At 34.3% G+C, this 15,114-nt stretch overlaps 1 long non-coding RNA gene across 6 annotated transcripts in view; it reads right to left on the bottom strand.

The window, feature by feature from the left end:
* The window catches only part of LOC102156717, a 108,742-nt gene extending 96,293 nt beyond the window's left edge, over window positions 1-12,449 (bottom strand). For all 6 annotated transcript variants that reach the window (XR_005384948.1, XR_005384946.1, XR_005384949.1 and 3 more), the window contains exons 1-3: window positions 12,198-12,449; window positions 5,114-5,187; window positions 2,911-3,010 (exon numbers count right to left, since the gene is read on the bottom strand). This is a non-coding gene — a long non-coding RNA (uncharacterized LOC102156717). The remainder of the gene's footprint in view (window positions 1-2,910; window positions 3,011-5,113; window positions 5,188-12,197) is intronic.
* Window positions 12,450-15,114: the final 2,665 nt, after the last annotated feature.

The following is a 15,114-nucleotide window of genomic DNA, read 5'->3' as shown; positions in this document are numbered from 1 at the left end:
ATGTGAAACTGCCCTGGAATGTTCCTACTTTAGTGCCCACCAGAGAAGATTCAGCCAATCGAGGGAGCAGGATCACATTCCTCACTCACTACTATGTTTCCCAGGGAATATGGCTTAGTAAAAGGTTTATTGAAGAATAGATACATATCAAAAGGAGTAGCACTGGTATTAAATGTGACCCATGTGGCAGTACAAGATGCAAGAACAACTAACCATGGGTGTATGTATTAGGATTATTAAGGTTCTGAAGCAGATCTCTTTCTTCCTGGTGTTTGGGAACAAAATTGGCTTTGGGCTGATTAAAACTTCAGCACTGTTTTTTTAAGTTTTAAGTCTCAAGAATGGGAAACTAGACGTTCTGCTAATTTGGGCAGGTTGTGGCTCAAGTGATTAATTTGAATTAAAAAAGCTGATGGAGAAGGAAAACCAGATGTGCCTATAAAAGTACTTCAAGGTCTTATTTAAATCAATGCCACCATTCAGCCATTTAACAATCATTTAGCAAACATTTTTTATAACTCCTGTGTGTCTGCAACTTACTATTATGCATCAGAAGGTCAAAAAACTTCTTTGCAACACCACCAGACCGTATGAGAAAGTAAGAGACCTGTATTTATTTCAGAGTCACCTTGCAACTAATAATGAACAGAAAGTAGAACTCTATTCTCAGTATATTTTCAAGGTAAACCAAGCAGTCACCCATGATTATTTTTCACATCCAATCTTTTAGGGAGTATGAACTTGCTTTGTTCCAGTTTGTGCTTTTTCAAAGCGAAAGCTCTGCATTAAAAATACACGACTGAGAGAAATGTGTATTGAAAAGGAAAAAACCCAGAAATGTCAGGTGAAGAACCTGGAAACAAGAGAGAATACCATGGGAATTATTTGAATCATAGTGTACTTTCAAAAGCTGAATGATAGGCTTAGAGTTGCTTTTGGCTTCTGAATTATTTGAGTTTTGCTTTTAAACCAAGGATAATTTAGTATATTCTATAGACAAAATTTAAAAAACGTCCATGTAAGATAAAATGTTTTATTGTCAAGCTGACCACATATTTAGTCATGAATTTTTAAAGTTCTGTGTGGAAATGTTCATCACTTAACTTTTCTTGGACTCAGTTTTCTCTCATGTGATGTGTAGAGTAGGGTTAGTTGACCTGTCAGCATCCTTCTAGATACAATATTGTGCCTAATATTTAAATATATGCAAAAGGGTTAATATAAAATACATAATACCTATGTCTAGGAACATAGCAGACAAATCTTCTAAAATATTAGAAACATTATAATTTAATATTAAAATACTGGAAATTAATGTCAGGTACAAAGGCAGAAGTCTGAAGTCATTTAGTTGGTAGAAAGCCTACCAGGAGGGAATCAGCAGTTTTATTTACCTTATATTTGCTATTTCAGGAAATCCTTAAGGTTGCAATTGATTTTTACTCAATTTGATATAAAGCTATCAAAATCAACATATAATTAAGTTTTACTGGGAGTTTTACTCTTCCATATTTAATAAATGTTTTCTTTTCATTATTATGTGACCAATGAATCATTAGTTACCATGTTCCTGTCTTTCAATAACATGGCCACTGATTAATATTTTTGAGAAGATACACCTTTTGTGACCCACCAAAATATAGTGGATCCCATCACTTGTGGATTCTGTATATGTGAATTAGCTTGCGTACTGAAGTTTATTTGTAACCCCAAAGTCAATATCCATAATGCTTTTGAGGTCATTTGCGGATATGTGTGGACACGTGCAGAGCAAGGCAAAAGTTGAGTTGATGTGCACATTTCAAGCTGAGGTCAGGCAAGGCACGGGGAGACACTGACTTCTTGGGTTAGCTCCTACACTATAAATGAGTGTCCTTGTGGTGGTGTGATGTCTTAGCATTTTTGTGCTTTCTGTTGATGATTCATTGCTTGAGGTGTCCTCCAAGCATACTCTGGCGTGCTGACTGGTGTCCCGAAGTATAGGAAGACTGTGATGTGCCCACAGAGAAGGTTCATGTGTTAGGTCAGCTTAATGTAGACATGCATTATGCCTAAATGTGTTGATGGCCATGATTTCAATGTTAGTGAATCAACAATACACATGTAATAAGAAACACACCAAAAATAAGGTTATATATTGATTGATTAGCAAAATATTGTGATCAGAGGCTTCCAAAACCTAACTCTGTGTTTCTCCTAGGAGCAATGATCCAGTATTAGCTAATTCAATATTCATGGCAATTTTAAAGAGTGGTTCCACTGTGCTAGAATGAAAAGAAAATTTAACATCTAGACTACTGGAGGTGATAGACAAATATCCATGAGTTTGTCAAGAGGCAGTGGGTAGGAGTGGTTTTTCTTTGTGATAAAATTTCCCACAGCCTCTCAGGAATCACAGTAACCAAAATCAGACCCAAAGATTTATGATTCGTCTTGCACATACACCAGGATGAATGTTATCTAAAAAGTATGCTAATTGACATGAATACAGAAAAATCCTGCTCTCACGGCATGGAGCAGTTTTGTATTTTACCTACACCTAACAGTGGTGGCAGTGATGTAACAGCTAACTCTAAAATGTGTGAGAAGAGTTTGTTCATTTCTTTCTCGAACAGTTATCGTATCCTTACTATTGGCCACATATTATTCTACTCACATAAAAAAATTCTCACAGCCTGTGGAATAGCAAATAGGAGATTGCATCCCAGTTTCTGAACTTGAAGGTCATTGGTGCATGAGAAAGGAAGCAATCAGAATGTTTTGTCCCTTTTTTAATTGAAAAATAATTAACATATAGCATTTTATTGGTTTTAGGCAAATAACATTATGATAGTTTTATAGAGAGATAAGTTTCTGAATAATGAGGAAGTCTTTTTCAGGGTTTAATCTAAACAATAACCTTGTACCCACCTGAAATCAGCGAAGCTTCCAAAGGCGCTGGGTGCAAGATATTTTCAGAGTGATACTTATAGTCACTTTCAAGTTAGAAGACATAGGTGGAGAGTCACACCTGCAGAATTTACAGTATTTCATAAATTTATGAATTTTCACATTGAAATAGAAATAGCTAAATAGTATCAGTAAATTGATACTATTCAGTATCAATCAGTAAATTGAATAGTATCATTCAATTAAAAAATGAATTTAGAACATTTGAAGACCTATAGAATGATATTTTTCTTCCATCAACGTATTATCTCCAGTAAAATGAGGTTACCTATCTGACATTGACAGACATGAACAGATACAGGGCAAAGAAGCAGTTTAGGTATGTTCAATTTGGGAAAAGTATGCGTGGATCTGACAAAAATAATGAAAGCAGTTTGTAGGCCACTTCCTGCTCATAGTTCTCACCAATGCAGTAAGGAAATACTGGTATTTAATACCATATCCACCTTTATTTATGAATAAATATTTCAACAATCGGTTGGTAATTTTGTCTAGTTTAACCAAACAGTAATCAATTTGAATTCCGCATATAGAATATGTGAGTCTCCTCAAGTAATATTTTTTTGCCAAACTTTCTTTTAATAAGTTTAAATCTTGCATCCAGCCTTGATCCTTGACCCCTCCCAGGTGCTCTATCAATTTCATCCATGCCATTTCCTCACTTCCTGTTGATACGCCAGTCCTAGCTGGATCTTTGTCTTTTCTGAATTTTAAACATATATATCCAAAAGTTGGCCTGACATTTCCACTTGGATGTTTCAAAAGACTCTCAAAAGCAAATGTGTCCAAAAAAGTTTTCTTTCAAATATGTCCTTTTCCTATGTTCCCTATTTCAGTGAAAGGCATACACATTTGTCTAATTATGGAAGGAAGAGACCTTCTCCTGCACTTCACATCCCATCTAAATAAACTCTTGTTGATTTTAAGTTGCATGTTCTCTCTATTGCTAATACCATAGTTCATGCTACCTTAGTAGCTAACAATCTGGTCTCCTCAAATCTCCTCCTCTTCCTGTCCAAATGCTTCTCTCAGTCAATATGAGTTCCAAAAACTGTTGGAATAAACAGGTTTCAAAATTTACTCTTTGAAATTCATCCCCATTGCTTCATCCCTTATGTTTTTGTTTATTCCTCAGTTTTTCATGTTCTCAGATCTATGTTTCACGCTACCTCAGAGCCTTTGTATTTTCTCTTGCCTTTGCAAAGCTCTTCCCACTCCTCACCCTCATCCTTATCTTCTCATCTCTTGTTCATCCTTCAAATCTCAGCTGAAATATCACCTTCTGATAAAACACTCCCAGACACTACCTCCCTTCAATTGGATTAACTTTTTTATAATACATGCTCATAGCGCTTTGTGTTTCTCTTTCACTGCTTTTATCACTGCAATTATAAGCTTCAGCATTGAATTTATTTTCTGTTTTTTTTTGTTTTCTTAAATATTTTGAGGAAATATTTTTAGAATTAACTAATTAGTTAAAGAAGATTTTGGCATATTTTAAAAACAATTAAATATCTCTATCCTTTTGGCAAGCATTATCAGCAATCTGGAAACAGCATGGGACTACTTGTCCACTCTGCAGCATAGACTGTTCTGAGACAGGATGTTGGCTAGACCCTCTCTGTAAGGTCTGTTTCCAAGATAATGTTTCCTTTTCTAAAGATGTGAATCTAACCTAGACACTTCATTTTATTTAAACCCAAAATATAAATTACATCTTGTCCTCTATTTGTTACCTTTCACCAAAAACAAAACAAAATAAAACAAAACAAACCTGCAGCCAATAGAGCAGGCTATAAAAACAATATATGCATATATATATATATATATATATATGGTTCTGGGACACTATAGATTTTATTATGGATATTTTCAATCATTTCTTTTCCAAGAACAAAGAATAATGAGACAGATGTATTATATCCAACAAAATGGAAATGCATATATTATTGATAAAGGAAACATAACAAATAAGTAAGAAAACAACATAACCAGCTTCTCTGAATTCAGTTTTAGTAACCTATTCAGAGAATATCATCATTCTCCGTTCTGTTTATTCTGAATAGTTGTTTTTGATATTCAGTACTGCTGGCTTATAGCGTATCTCTCAATGTTTATAAGGGTTTATTGGGTAGTATTCAAATGAAATTTTCATCACAATTACCTAAGTAGCATTTTTAGAATCCAGATACCAAAGCTAAATCTTCTGAATTGGAATTTCCAGTTGTGAGCTCACACCTGTATGATAAATACAACAGAAAAAGTTTTTACCACAAGTCATCAAGGAGAATCACCATACGAGTTGTCGCACACATTGGGAAGTTTTTAGCTTTTAAATGTTTTCTGCCTGAGAATTTCTTTGTACTTTCAAATATACCTAATAAATCAGTTTAGACTCACTGACTTTGTTTCCTAAAACTGTATAACTTGTGTATAACTTGAGGTTTAAAAGCGGGTTTTATTTTAGATCTTTCATTATAATATATTAGGTCTATAACAACCAACATGTGGGATGAAGAGTAGCCATTTGTGTTAAGATTGGAGTAAAATGTACATAATATTAGAGTATATAGGATATGGATAAAGAGAAACTTATCTGAATTTAAAGGTGGTTGTACATTGTTATAGATATTCAAGACAGTGCTAGCATTAGAGCTATAAGTCTTATTCTATCTGGAAATACTTTAAAATGTCTTTAAATATAGACAGTTCCGTGGTCAGTATTTTAACACTCTAGTAGGCATTCTCTCTTTTCTTTTCTTTATTCCTTTCCTTTCCTTTCCTTTCCTTTCCTTTCCTTTCCTTTCTTTTCTTTTTCTTTCTTTTCTTTCTTTTCTTTCTTCTTTTTCTTTCATCTCTTTTAAGAGAGCAAGGGGGTGAGGAGAGCCAAAGGGGGAGGGAGAGAGAATTTCAAGCTGACTCCATGCTGAGCACAAAGCCCAACATGAGGGTCTATCTCATGATCTTGAGATCATGACCTGAGCTGCAATCAAAAGAGTCCGGTGCTTAACTGAGTCACCCAGGTGCCCTCCAGGTAGCCATGTTTCTAGTAAAAACATCATTTCTGGAATACAAAGCAAAGTCAAAGGTACTTGGTTCAAATGGTCAACATTCTAGGTGAGAAGATGGATGAGTTACTCGACAGGATATCCAGGGTATACCTACAGTGTACAACAAATGAATATTTATATAAATCAGAATACTGTTGGCTGCATAAAGCTAAAGCCAATTACCTTAAACAAAGACAATATACTATTTTACATGATTCATAAACTTCACAAAATCATAAATGACAAGTTTATTTTTCTCCATCTTTCTGTTCTGCCATTCTCAGCATGTTAGTTTTAGTTACTCAGAATCAAAAGATGCCTTCCGTAGCTCCCAGGATCCCACATTCATAGAGCAATTAGCAAAGACAGTTAAAGAGGAAACAGTCTGAGTCTTTTCTATGTATGTCATTAACTAGAACGATTCCATATGTCTGAACTTGATAAGAGTTATAAAACCAACTATGTTAGCTTAAACCATTCATAATTCATTCTCTGGGGATATTTTTCACCCCTGAGGGACAAGTCTATTCAGAAGAGAGTGAATAAACCAAGCTTCTGTTAGCAAAGATGAGGAGTGAGATGATTATTGGTCAGGTGACAGTGGTTTTTTTAATGATATCTGATTATTAGTATAGCTAATAATAAAACATTTGAACAAGGTTTTGTGTTTAGGAGAATTGAAACTAGATAGCATTCAAAAACTGGGAGATAACAATAAAGTGAATTGACACTGATAGTTTTGATTGAGTAAAGTTCTAACTTTATAGGAAATTTTATACAATTCAGCTAAAAGGCAAATTTTTCTTGTGATAAAAGCAGCGTAGAATTTGTAGGCCACTCCTAGAAATTGAGTATGAGGAGAAGGGGTGACTTGTTCTGGTCCTGCCTAAATTTCTCATTAGAATATATTGCAGTTTTGCACACACTATGCATGATCAATAAATTATCTGAACTAATTAGTTTGCACCTGTATTGGTTTCTCATAACAACAAGTGAGAGCATATACTGGTCTTACGATAGCAAGTAAGAATTTCATTATAAATATCACAAGTAAAAGGCATCATATTGCTTTCTTGTGCTAAAGTGGGGAAAAGGGTCTCGTTATTTATTGTGCCTTGGTGACATTATATTTAATTGTTAACAACTCAATTTTATATTTTGGGAAAAATAATATTACCGAGAATTATCATTGTAAAGAAAGAAGTCAGGGAACTCAACAGGGGTTGGGGACCTGACTTGAAGATCTCAGTTTATGATATTAAAAACATTGCTTTTGGAAGAATTTCCCATCATAAATACTAAACTTTAAACTTTATGTGCTGTATTCATTGCATATCAGAATTGCAAAATAATTGATAGCCAGCAAGTTCAGTAAGATTGCTTGGAGTTTACAAAAGAACTCAATAATTCAACATGCACACACACACACACACACAACCACACAAGTGTGGATTTAAAGTCTAATAGGCTCAGGTTTATTTAATGAAATGTTAATATTTCTTCTCATACTGAAAAGGTATATTGAGAAGGAAGCTATGATCCTTTTACAATGGATGTAGAGATTATAGGAAAGCACAGGAGGATAAGAAAGGTGAGCCAGTTTAAATGACCTTTATTCAAGCTCCATTGAAACAAATGAATAAGAGGATTTATCTAGCAGACTATAAAATAGAATTAGAAAAAAAAGATCCAAATACCAAATGAATACACTTTCATCAAAGGAAGCTTATAAATGTGTAATTATATAGAAAAGTATTTGCTCTGGGTTTTTAAGTCAAAAACTAGTATTCATTAAAAATGTTATGCATGATTCTGTTATGCATAAATTAAAATATTAACAAAATGTATTTTGTTACATATTTTAGAAAATACCCAATTGCTCAAATATATTTATATGTTTACATTCCAGAGAAAATTTCTAAAAAATCTAAATGTTTAGATTAATTGTCAGAAAACCATTAAGTTATTATTCTATGTGATCCTCTGGTATCTTAAATAGCTGATATAGTCTAAAATCTTTAGATGTAGTAACACTAGCAAGAGAACAACCATTCTTCTCTTAGCATTTGTGCGTTCAGACTTCTTCATTGTAATAATTTATCAGTATACTAGTGAATGATCTGAGTTTTATTTTCCAAATAATGTAATTTAGTGGTCCCTTAAAGCAAAGAATCTCCTTTTAGAAAAATTTAGGCAGAAAAATTTAGAATCACATTTGCAGTTACCTCTGGAAAAATTTTTAGGGCAGAAATTAAATAAGTGCTCTAAGAGTAAATTGGGGATAGTATGTATAAACATATGGAAAACCTCAAAATCAGTATTTGTTTCTAAAAAATGCTTCTCTTTTAGATTATGAACTCCTCAAGTAAAAAATCCTGTTGGTATTAATGTATATGTGTGTGCGTGTACAAATTTTGTTTTTAATGTATTTTACCCATTATGGTGATTAATTGACAATATTTGCTAAATGATTTGCACTCCTATTCCTTTTCTAAACATTATGGCTTAGTTTTTTACTTGAATTCCTGTTCTTACACATCTATTGTAAATGTTTTCTTTTATGAAACATCTTATATTTTTGAGACATTATATTATTAGCTACACCAAGGTTGAATCTACAGGCTCTACTTTCTACCTTGGTAACTATGATTCACATATGGCTCTTTCAATTTTGATTAAAATTATTTAAAATTAAATAAGTTGAAAATTCAGTTACATTGCACTAGCCACATATCACATATCCAATAGCCATATGTAGTTAGTAGCTACCATAACAATGACAGAAAATTTCTGTCATTGTGGAAATTTCAACTGAAGAGCACTATAGTAGATTATGCTGTGTACTGGGGACGATGGGCCAATAGCAAATTTATTGCTTTACAAATAATATATGGCAAGTATCTCTATAAGTGACTACTGATCATTTTAGTACTCTCTAGAACTTTATGGGTCTTAGCTGTATCTATAAAAGTCCCAGTAGATCATGACGCCCAACCATGTTGGTGAAAATTTGATATATCAGAATCTTGATACTGGGAAAAGTAGTGTGCTATGGTAGAGGAAAGAATGCAAGTCCCTGAAAATTATTGTTCTCATTGTTAAATGTAAGTGTAATTAGACTCTGTTTATAAGTTAACACATCCAGGCCACGTGTCAGAAGCACGTCTGTATTATGGTCCAACATGATAAGTAATGAACACCATATTGGGAAAGAATCAAGAGTAGAGATAATATATCTTTTTGAAGAAGTAAAAGTGTTTCACAGTGTGGTTCACATTTAGGCAGGTGTTTGGAAGTATGAGTAAGGGTTTGTTCAGCAGAAAGAATGGAGAAGAATATTTTAGACAAATATACAGCATGAGAAAAGTCATAGACTCATAGAGCTTATACATTTGTAAAGCAATGAGAAAATTAACCTGACTGGAACAGGAGGAATGGGGGATAGAATGACAGAAGAAAGGACTGGAGAAAGCAGTTTCTTTTGAGTTTTGTTAGCATAATTTTGTTTCGTAGTGTCTAGATAACTCTTGATGAATAAATGAACTTGTCTTTCCAGACGACAGAATTGAGGACTTGACCCAGGCTGGTTAAGTGAGGCTGCACCAGTGGGCCCACACACCGTGAGATGGCTTGAAGCGGTCAGATTGCTTCTCACCTGTTTAAAACAGTTGTTTATGTAGTAGAATAATATCATTATGAATAAAACTCATTTCATTTCCAAGGTAGCCCAGAATTTAGATCAAATAGTATTGCCTTTTTGTCAGAATATTGCACTAAAAGGATATATAAGAGTTCCTAACTAGGCATATATTTTTAGGTGCATGATTGATCTTCCCTTCATCATTGTTGCTAAACGTTTAGTTCGTACAGTTTTATTTATTTGGGGGGCATTCTCAGTAATGTTATCACTAGGAGAAGTAGATATGTTTAATAAACTGTCCCATTATTTCATGACACGTGAAATGGTGTGAAAAACATAGGTAAAAACTGGATCACGTTTGCAGTTACCTCTAGAAGCAATATTAAGATTATATTCCTGTGAAAAATAGAAGGTATTTGCAAATACCTTGTTTTTCTATAAATAGTACTGAAATTTGCTGGAAAAATCCCACAAACTAAACAGAAAATAGACTAGTTCACTGTCAAGGAATTTAACTACAACGACAGATAAATGTCTGGGAAGAAAATGTGAATTGATTCAAATGAAGTAAGAGATACAAAAGAATCCTACAAAGGATAGCTTCAATACTAATAACAACAATGGGATGAGCCCTGGGTGTTATACTATATATTGGCAAAGTGAATTTAAATAAATGAAAAAAAAAAAAACAATGCAGAATAAATGAAAGGAAAAGAGACTCAGGTAGAAAAGGGTTAGGGATTTAAATGAGTTGTTTCCAAAAAGAATGCTCTGCAAGCAAGAAAAGTGGGTGAAAAATCTTCAGAAACAGGCATATGTGAATATAACCCTGGGTTACCTAATTCATTTAACATTTCTAAAGAAGAAAATATTAATGAATTGTTTCACTTAAGAATACAACCAAATATGTTGACATTTAGATCACACAAATACAATAAATCTGGGAATATTCCTGAGTTTATTTCCTTCATTGAAGAATTCTCAAAGTTAAAGAAAAATCATGTGATTAGAACCTGCACAAATTTTACAAATTGTTTAGATTTATTTTACACTATTTTTTTTTCTTTAGAAGTTATTGTGCTATTAGAAATCTAGGGAATTTTTCTTTTGTCAGGAATATAAAACAACTTATTCTTCCTTTTCTTAATTGGAAGTTCTGTTTAGCTTAACATATATTGAGTTAATGGCAACAATGTTGATTTATGGTAAGAGAATGATTCACAGCTGTTCAGTCCACTGCATTAGTATAACTATGGGAATGAGTCCCAAGAAGACACCGAAGGGGCAAATCACAACTTGAATTCTTGTTTGATAGAAAGTAAATAATTAGCCTGACTAATGATGATCCATGACATTTTATCCAGCATATACTAAGTAATCAGCATTGTTCAGTCATAAGGAATACAGGTGGAGTTGAAACGTGATTCTTACCTACAGTGAGTTTATAAATGATTTAAAAAGAGAAGACTAGCATATTATTGCAGGCAAATCTCATATTGCACTCCATTGGATACTATGCCATTGGAGTTCAAGACAGTCTCTTGGAAAAAAATAAAGTTTAATTTCGACTTTAAAAGATAATTTAGATTACACGAAGGGGAAAAAGAGGGAATTTGTGGAAAGGACCCTAACCTAAAGCAAGGTACACGATATATTTATGCATCAATAAGGAAAAACAAAAACAAAATACCTGATTAAAAAGAAGGCTATGCTAAGAAGCAGGAGAGCAGAGGGAGATACATATTTATATTTAACAATTTTTACAAAAAGAGATGTAATTCTCACATTTGCAGAAAAGAGATGGACTTGCCAAATTTTAAATAAACTTGAATATCAAGCCATTATACTTGGTTTTAAAAAGGCATAACATAGAAGCAATGAAAGTTTATAGTATTGTTTTTTTCTTCAGTCATGATATGACTGATTAATTGACTAATTAATCATCTGCCTCTGCCTGAGCAGAGGCAGATGAACTGTTAGGTTAAAGATTATTTTCTTTGAAATCCAGATGAATGACAATAAGGAGGTGGATTAAGAATAAGAAAAGTAAGATGAAAAATGTTATGAAAGAAGAAAAACAGGGCATATATGAGAAGGCTCTGTGACTAAGATGACTGAACTTGTTTATTCTTGGGCCTAGGAATAATATGGGAGCCATAAATTAATAAATGTGATTTTTGATACAGATAGCCTGAGGATTTCAGAGTAATAATTTCCTCTCAATTTTCACTTGATTGACACTGTGACCTGCATAAGAATATAGTAGACAGAGTCTATTCGAAGGACAGAGTTTGAGACTCTCTGTTTTAAAAATTTTAGAGTGTTTTATAAAATTATACAAATTAATACCAAACTATGTAGTGAAACTCCCACTCAAAGCAACTGTGCGCTTGGCAGACGTAATAATAATCACGGTCAATAGACATCCTTATATAACTATGCACATTTTTTGCATATACCTTTTTTATTTGTATTTGGATCTGAAAGGAAATATATACATATTTTCCATAAAATATTATTCGTGTATTTCTGAACCTTGTTTTTTCAACTTTACCCACCTTTGAGATCTTTCTGTGATAGGATGTGTAGACATACTTCATAATTTTAAAAACTTCATTGTAATCTGTGGTAGACTGAATTATTGATCTCAAATCTTAACTCTCCTCAAATAGAATTTTGGGTCCCCATCCTTGCTCTGGCCTCACGGTGATTATAACATACTCTCCAGTCTCTTGACTGTGGTCTTGATTGTGTGACTTGCTGTGGCCGATGGGATAGTAGTACATATGATAAAAGCAGAGCATTTTTGTGGTGGGGCTTACTCCAATATGTCATTGCCATTGTGATGTCAAGAGCATACCTCAGGGACCCACTGCCTCTTCTACTTGATCTCAGTGTGACACGTGGAGTAGACCCACAGTTGAAGTGAATCCCTTATAATCCCTAGGTCCTCAGTCTGAAACAGAGATCTGATATGAGCAAACTCAGACATGTTAGGGAGAAATAGATGCTTGTTTTCTTGTTTTTGTGTTTTACATAGACATTGTGTTTGCTCTAATGTACCAATAGATAAATAAAATATATTCCTAATTTATGGTAGTATATTTATTTTACCATTCTATTGTTAGGCATATATATTGTCTACTATTAATCATAAACCATACTGCAATTAATATATATATATTAATTGTGCACATGTGGGCTTGTATTTGTCAAGGATTTTTATTTTCACTCAGTAGAACCTACTGTGCTTCCCATACGTAGAAGGGAATTTATTAGAAGTATATTGAAGACTCATGAAGTCAATCAGCTGCTTGGAGGAAAAGCAGCAATTAATGCAGTTCCAGAGCAGGAACTAGAACAAGACTATATCGAAAGAAAACTTTGATAAGGCTAGTAAATCCCCAACAGCCCCCTTTTCCCCCCGGTGTTGAAGAGTCATTTCCTCTGACTGTAGGGAACATCTGATTGGCTTCGCTTGGATAGAGGCTCTATCTCAAGTGGAAGACATCACAGTGTAGTCAGGGGAATTGGAAAAGGATCAGCCATTTCCTTCTCTTCTACCTTCCACTTCCCAACCCCCGCCAAAAAAAAAAAAAAAAGCAAAGGATCATTGTACTGGTTTGTTCTGAGTCTACTTAGCTAATCTGGAACTGTGTTTGCAGAACCCCTTTCCTTGTGCAAGACTTGGAAGGTAAAAATGAAGCAAGGAGCCAAGTGTCAGATGCCTAACCTCTTGTTTATATTTTTGCTGATCTAGATCAACCAGCTACCACCAGACATCTTACTTCAACTTCTACAAACCTGAGCTAAGTGTGCTCGCAGCTCTGTGGCAAAGGATGCCAGCTGCTTCTCGAGGTTAATCACTACATGTTACGTTGGCAATAGACACAGATTCTGGTTTTTCACTCTGTATTCCAACTGATTTCAGCTGTCCTCATGGATGATCCCGGTGTGTCTTAGTATGTTTCAGGCGACATTATGAATCTTTGCTCTTCTTCTAGCCAGCTCTCCTGACTGTTGCTCAGACCAATCTGTAGTACATCAGGATTGATACTGGACTCAGAGCTAACAGCTCCACACACTGTCTTTCAGCTCCCGTAATTTTATAAAATCTAATTCCTATAATAATTCCTACATTCTTTATCACTTACGGCAATTATGCTTTTCTTTTTGAATCCCAACTAGTACACCCAAAACTGAAATAAAATTCTAGAGAGTATTTATTAAGATGGAATTGATAAGTGAAAAGTTTGGTTTTATTTTGACAGATACAGCTAAAATATCTTCCCGCAATGCTGCACCCAAATACAAAATTAAAACCTTTGTTAGTAGAGTTTTGGGGAAAAAAAAAAGGTAGAACTTCATTCACCACAGCTTTTATGCATTGATAAGAAGGATAAGTAATTCTTGTTGGTTGGGTAGTTTCCTAGAGTTCCCTGATTCCTATCATATGTTTTTAAGTTTCTCTGCATTGTGAAATAATGGAAGCTAAAGAAAGTAAGACAGTATTTTATTGTCTTCACTTAGAGATTATTATTGCTTTAAAAAAAAAAAAAAAAACTCTTAAAAAGATCTTTCCTGTTACAAAAGCATAAAATATTTCCAGCACCCTGAGTAATATTTTGATATGTAATTCAGGTCATTTGTTTATTTGCTGATGACCTTCTGATCATGTTTAAGTATCAGCCAGCCTTTTTGTCTTGCTGTAAAGAGGTCCGCATAATTTCAACCCTACCTTATTCATCTTATTCCAGGCCTTCCACAGTCATACACTGACTTTCTCTTTGTTCTTTTAACATTCAAAATTATTTTCTTCCCTTTTTACTTTGGTATAAAGTGGTCCAGAGTATTTTTTATGGCATCCCAACTGCCATTATATCCAAAATTTGTCCAATTTAAAAAATTGCTCAGATTTTCTTGGAGTTTCTCTTGCTAAGCCTACCCTTGGCATTTTTGGATCCCCGTTCAGGGACATCTGGTTTCCACTTCAGTTGATAGGTTTAGATATGAAAATATGGAGAGGAATAATGATTTTCCATTATAACACTTGATATCATTGTTCAGCTCACTGTTAAACATTCTGGTTTGATAAGTGACAATATAGGGCACCTGGGTGGCTCAGTTGGTTGTGCATCTGCCTTTGGCTCAGGTCGTGATCCCAGAGTCCTGGGATCAAGCACTGCGTTGGGGTCTCTGCTGGGTGGGAAGCCTGCTTTTCCCTCTCTCTCTACCTGCCACTGCCCCTTCTTGTTCTCACTTTGTCAAATAAATAAGCAAAATCTTTATAAGCCAGAAAATATCCTCATTGGCTGCCCATATAATTTGCCTCTGGAAAACAACCATACATCAGCCATTGCCAAAGTTCCCTTCAGGTCTTAAAACCCTTTGCCATTTCTGGTCTTGCTGTCTGGCTTCTGATTGCTAAGTATCACTCTTTGGCCTCTGATACCCCAGAACCCTCTTACCCCACGG

Source organism: Canis lupus, chromosome 37, assembly GCF_011100685.1.
Source record: "Canis lupus familiaris isolate Mischka breed German Shepherd chromosome 37, alternate assembly UU_Cfam_GSD_1.0, whole genome shotgun sequence".
In the NCBI taxonomy this organism is placed as follows: domain Eukaryota; kingdom Metazoa; phylum Chordata; class Mammalia; order Carnivora; family Canidae; genus Canis; species Canis lupus.
Note: the sequence above shows the minus strand (reverse complement) of the source record. Positions and strands in the feature narration are given on the sequence as shown.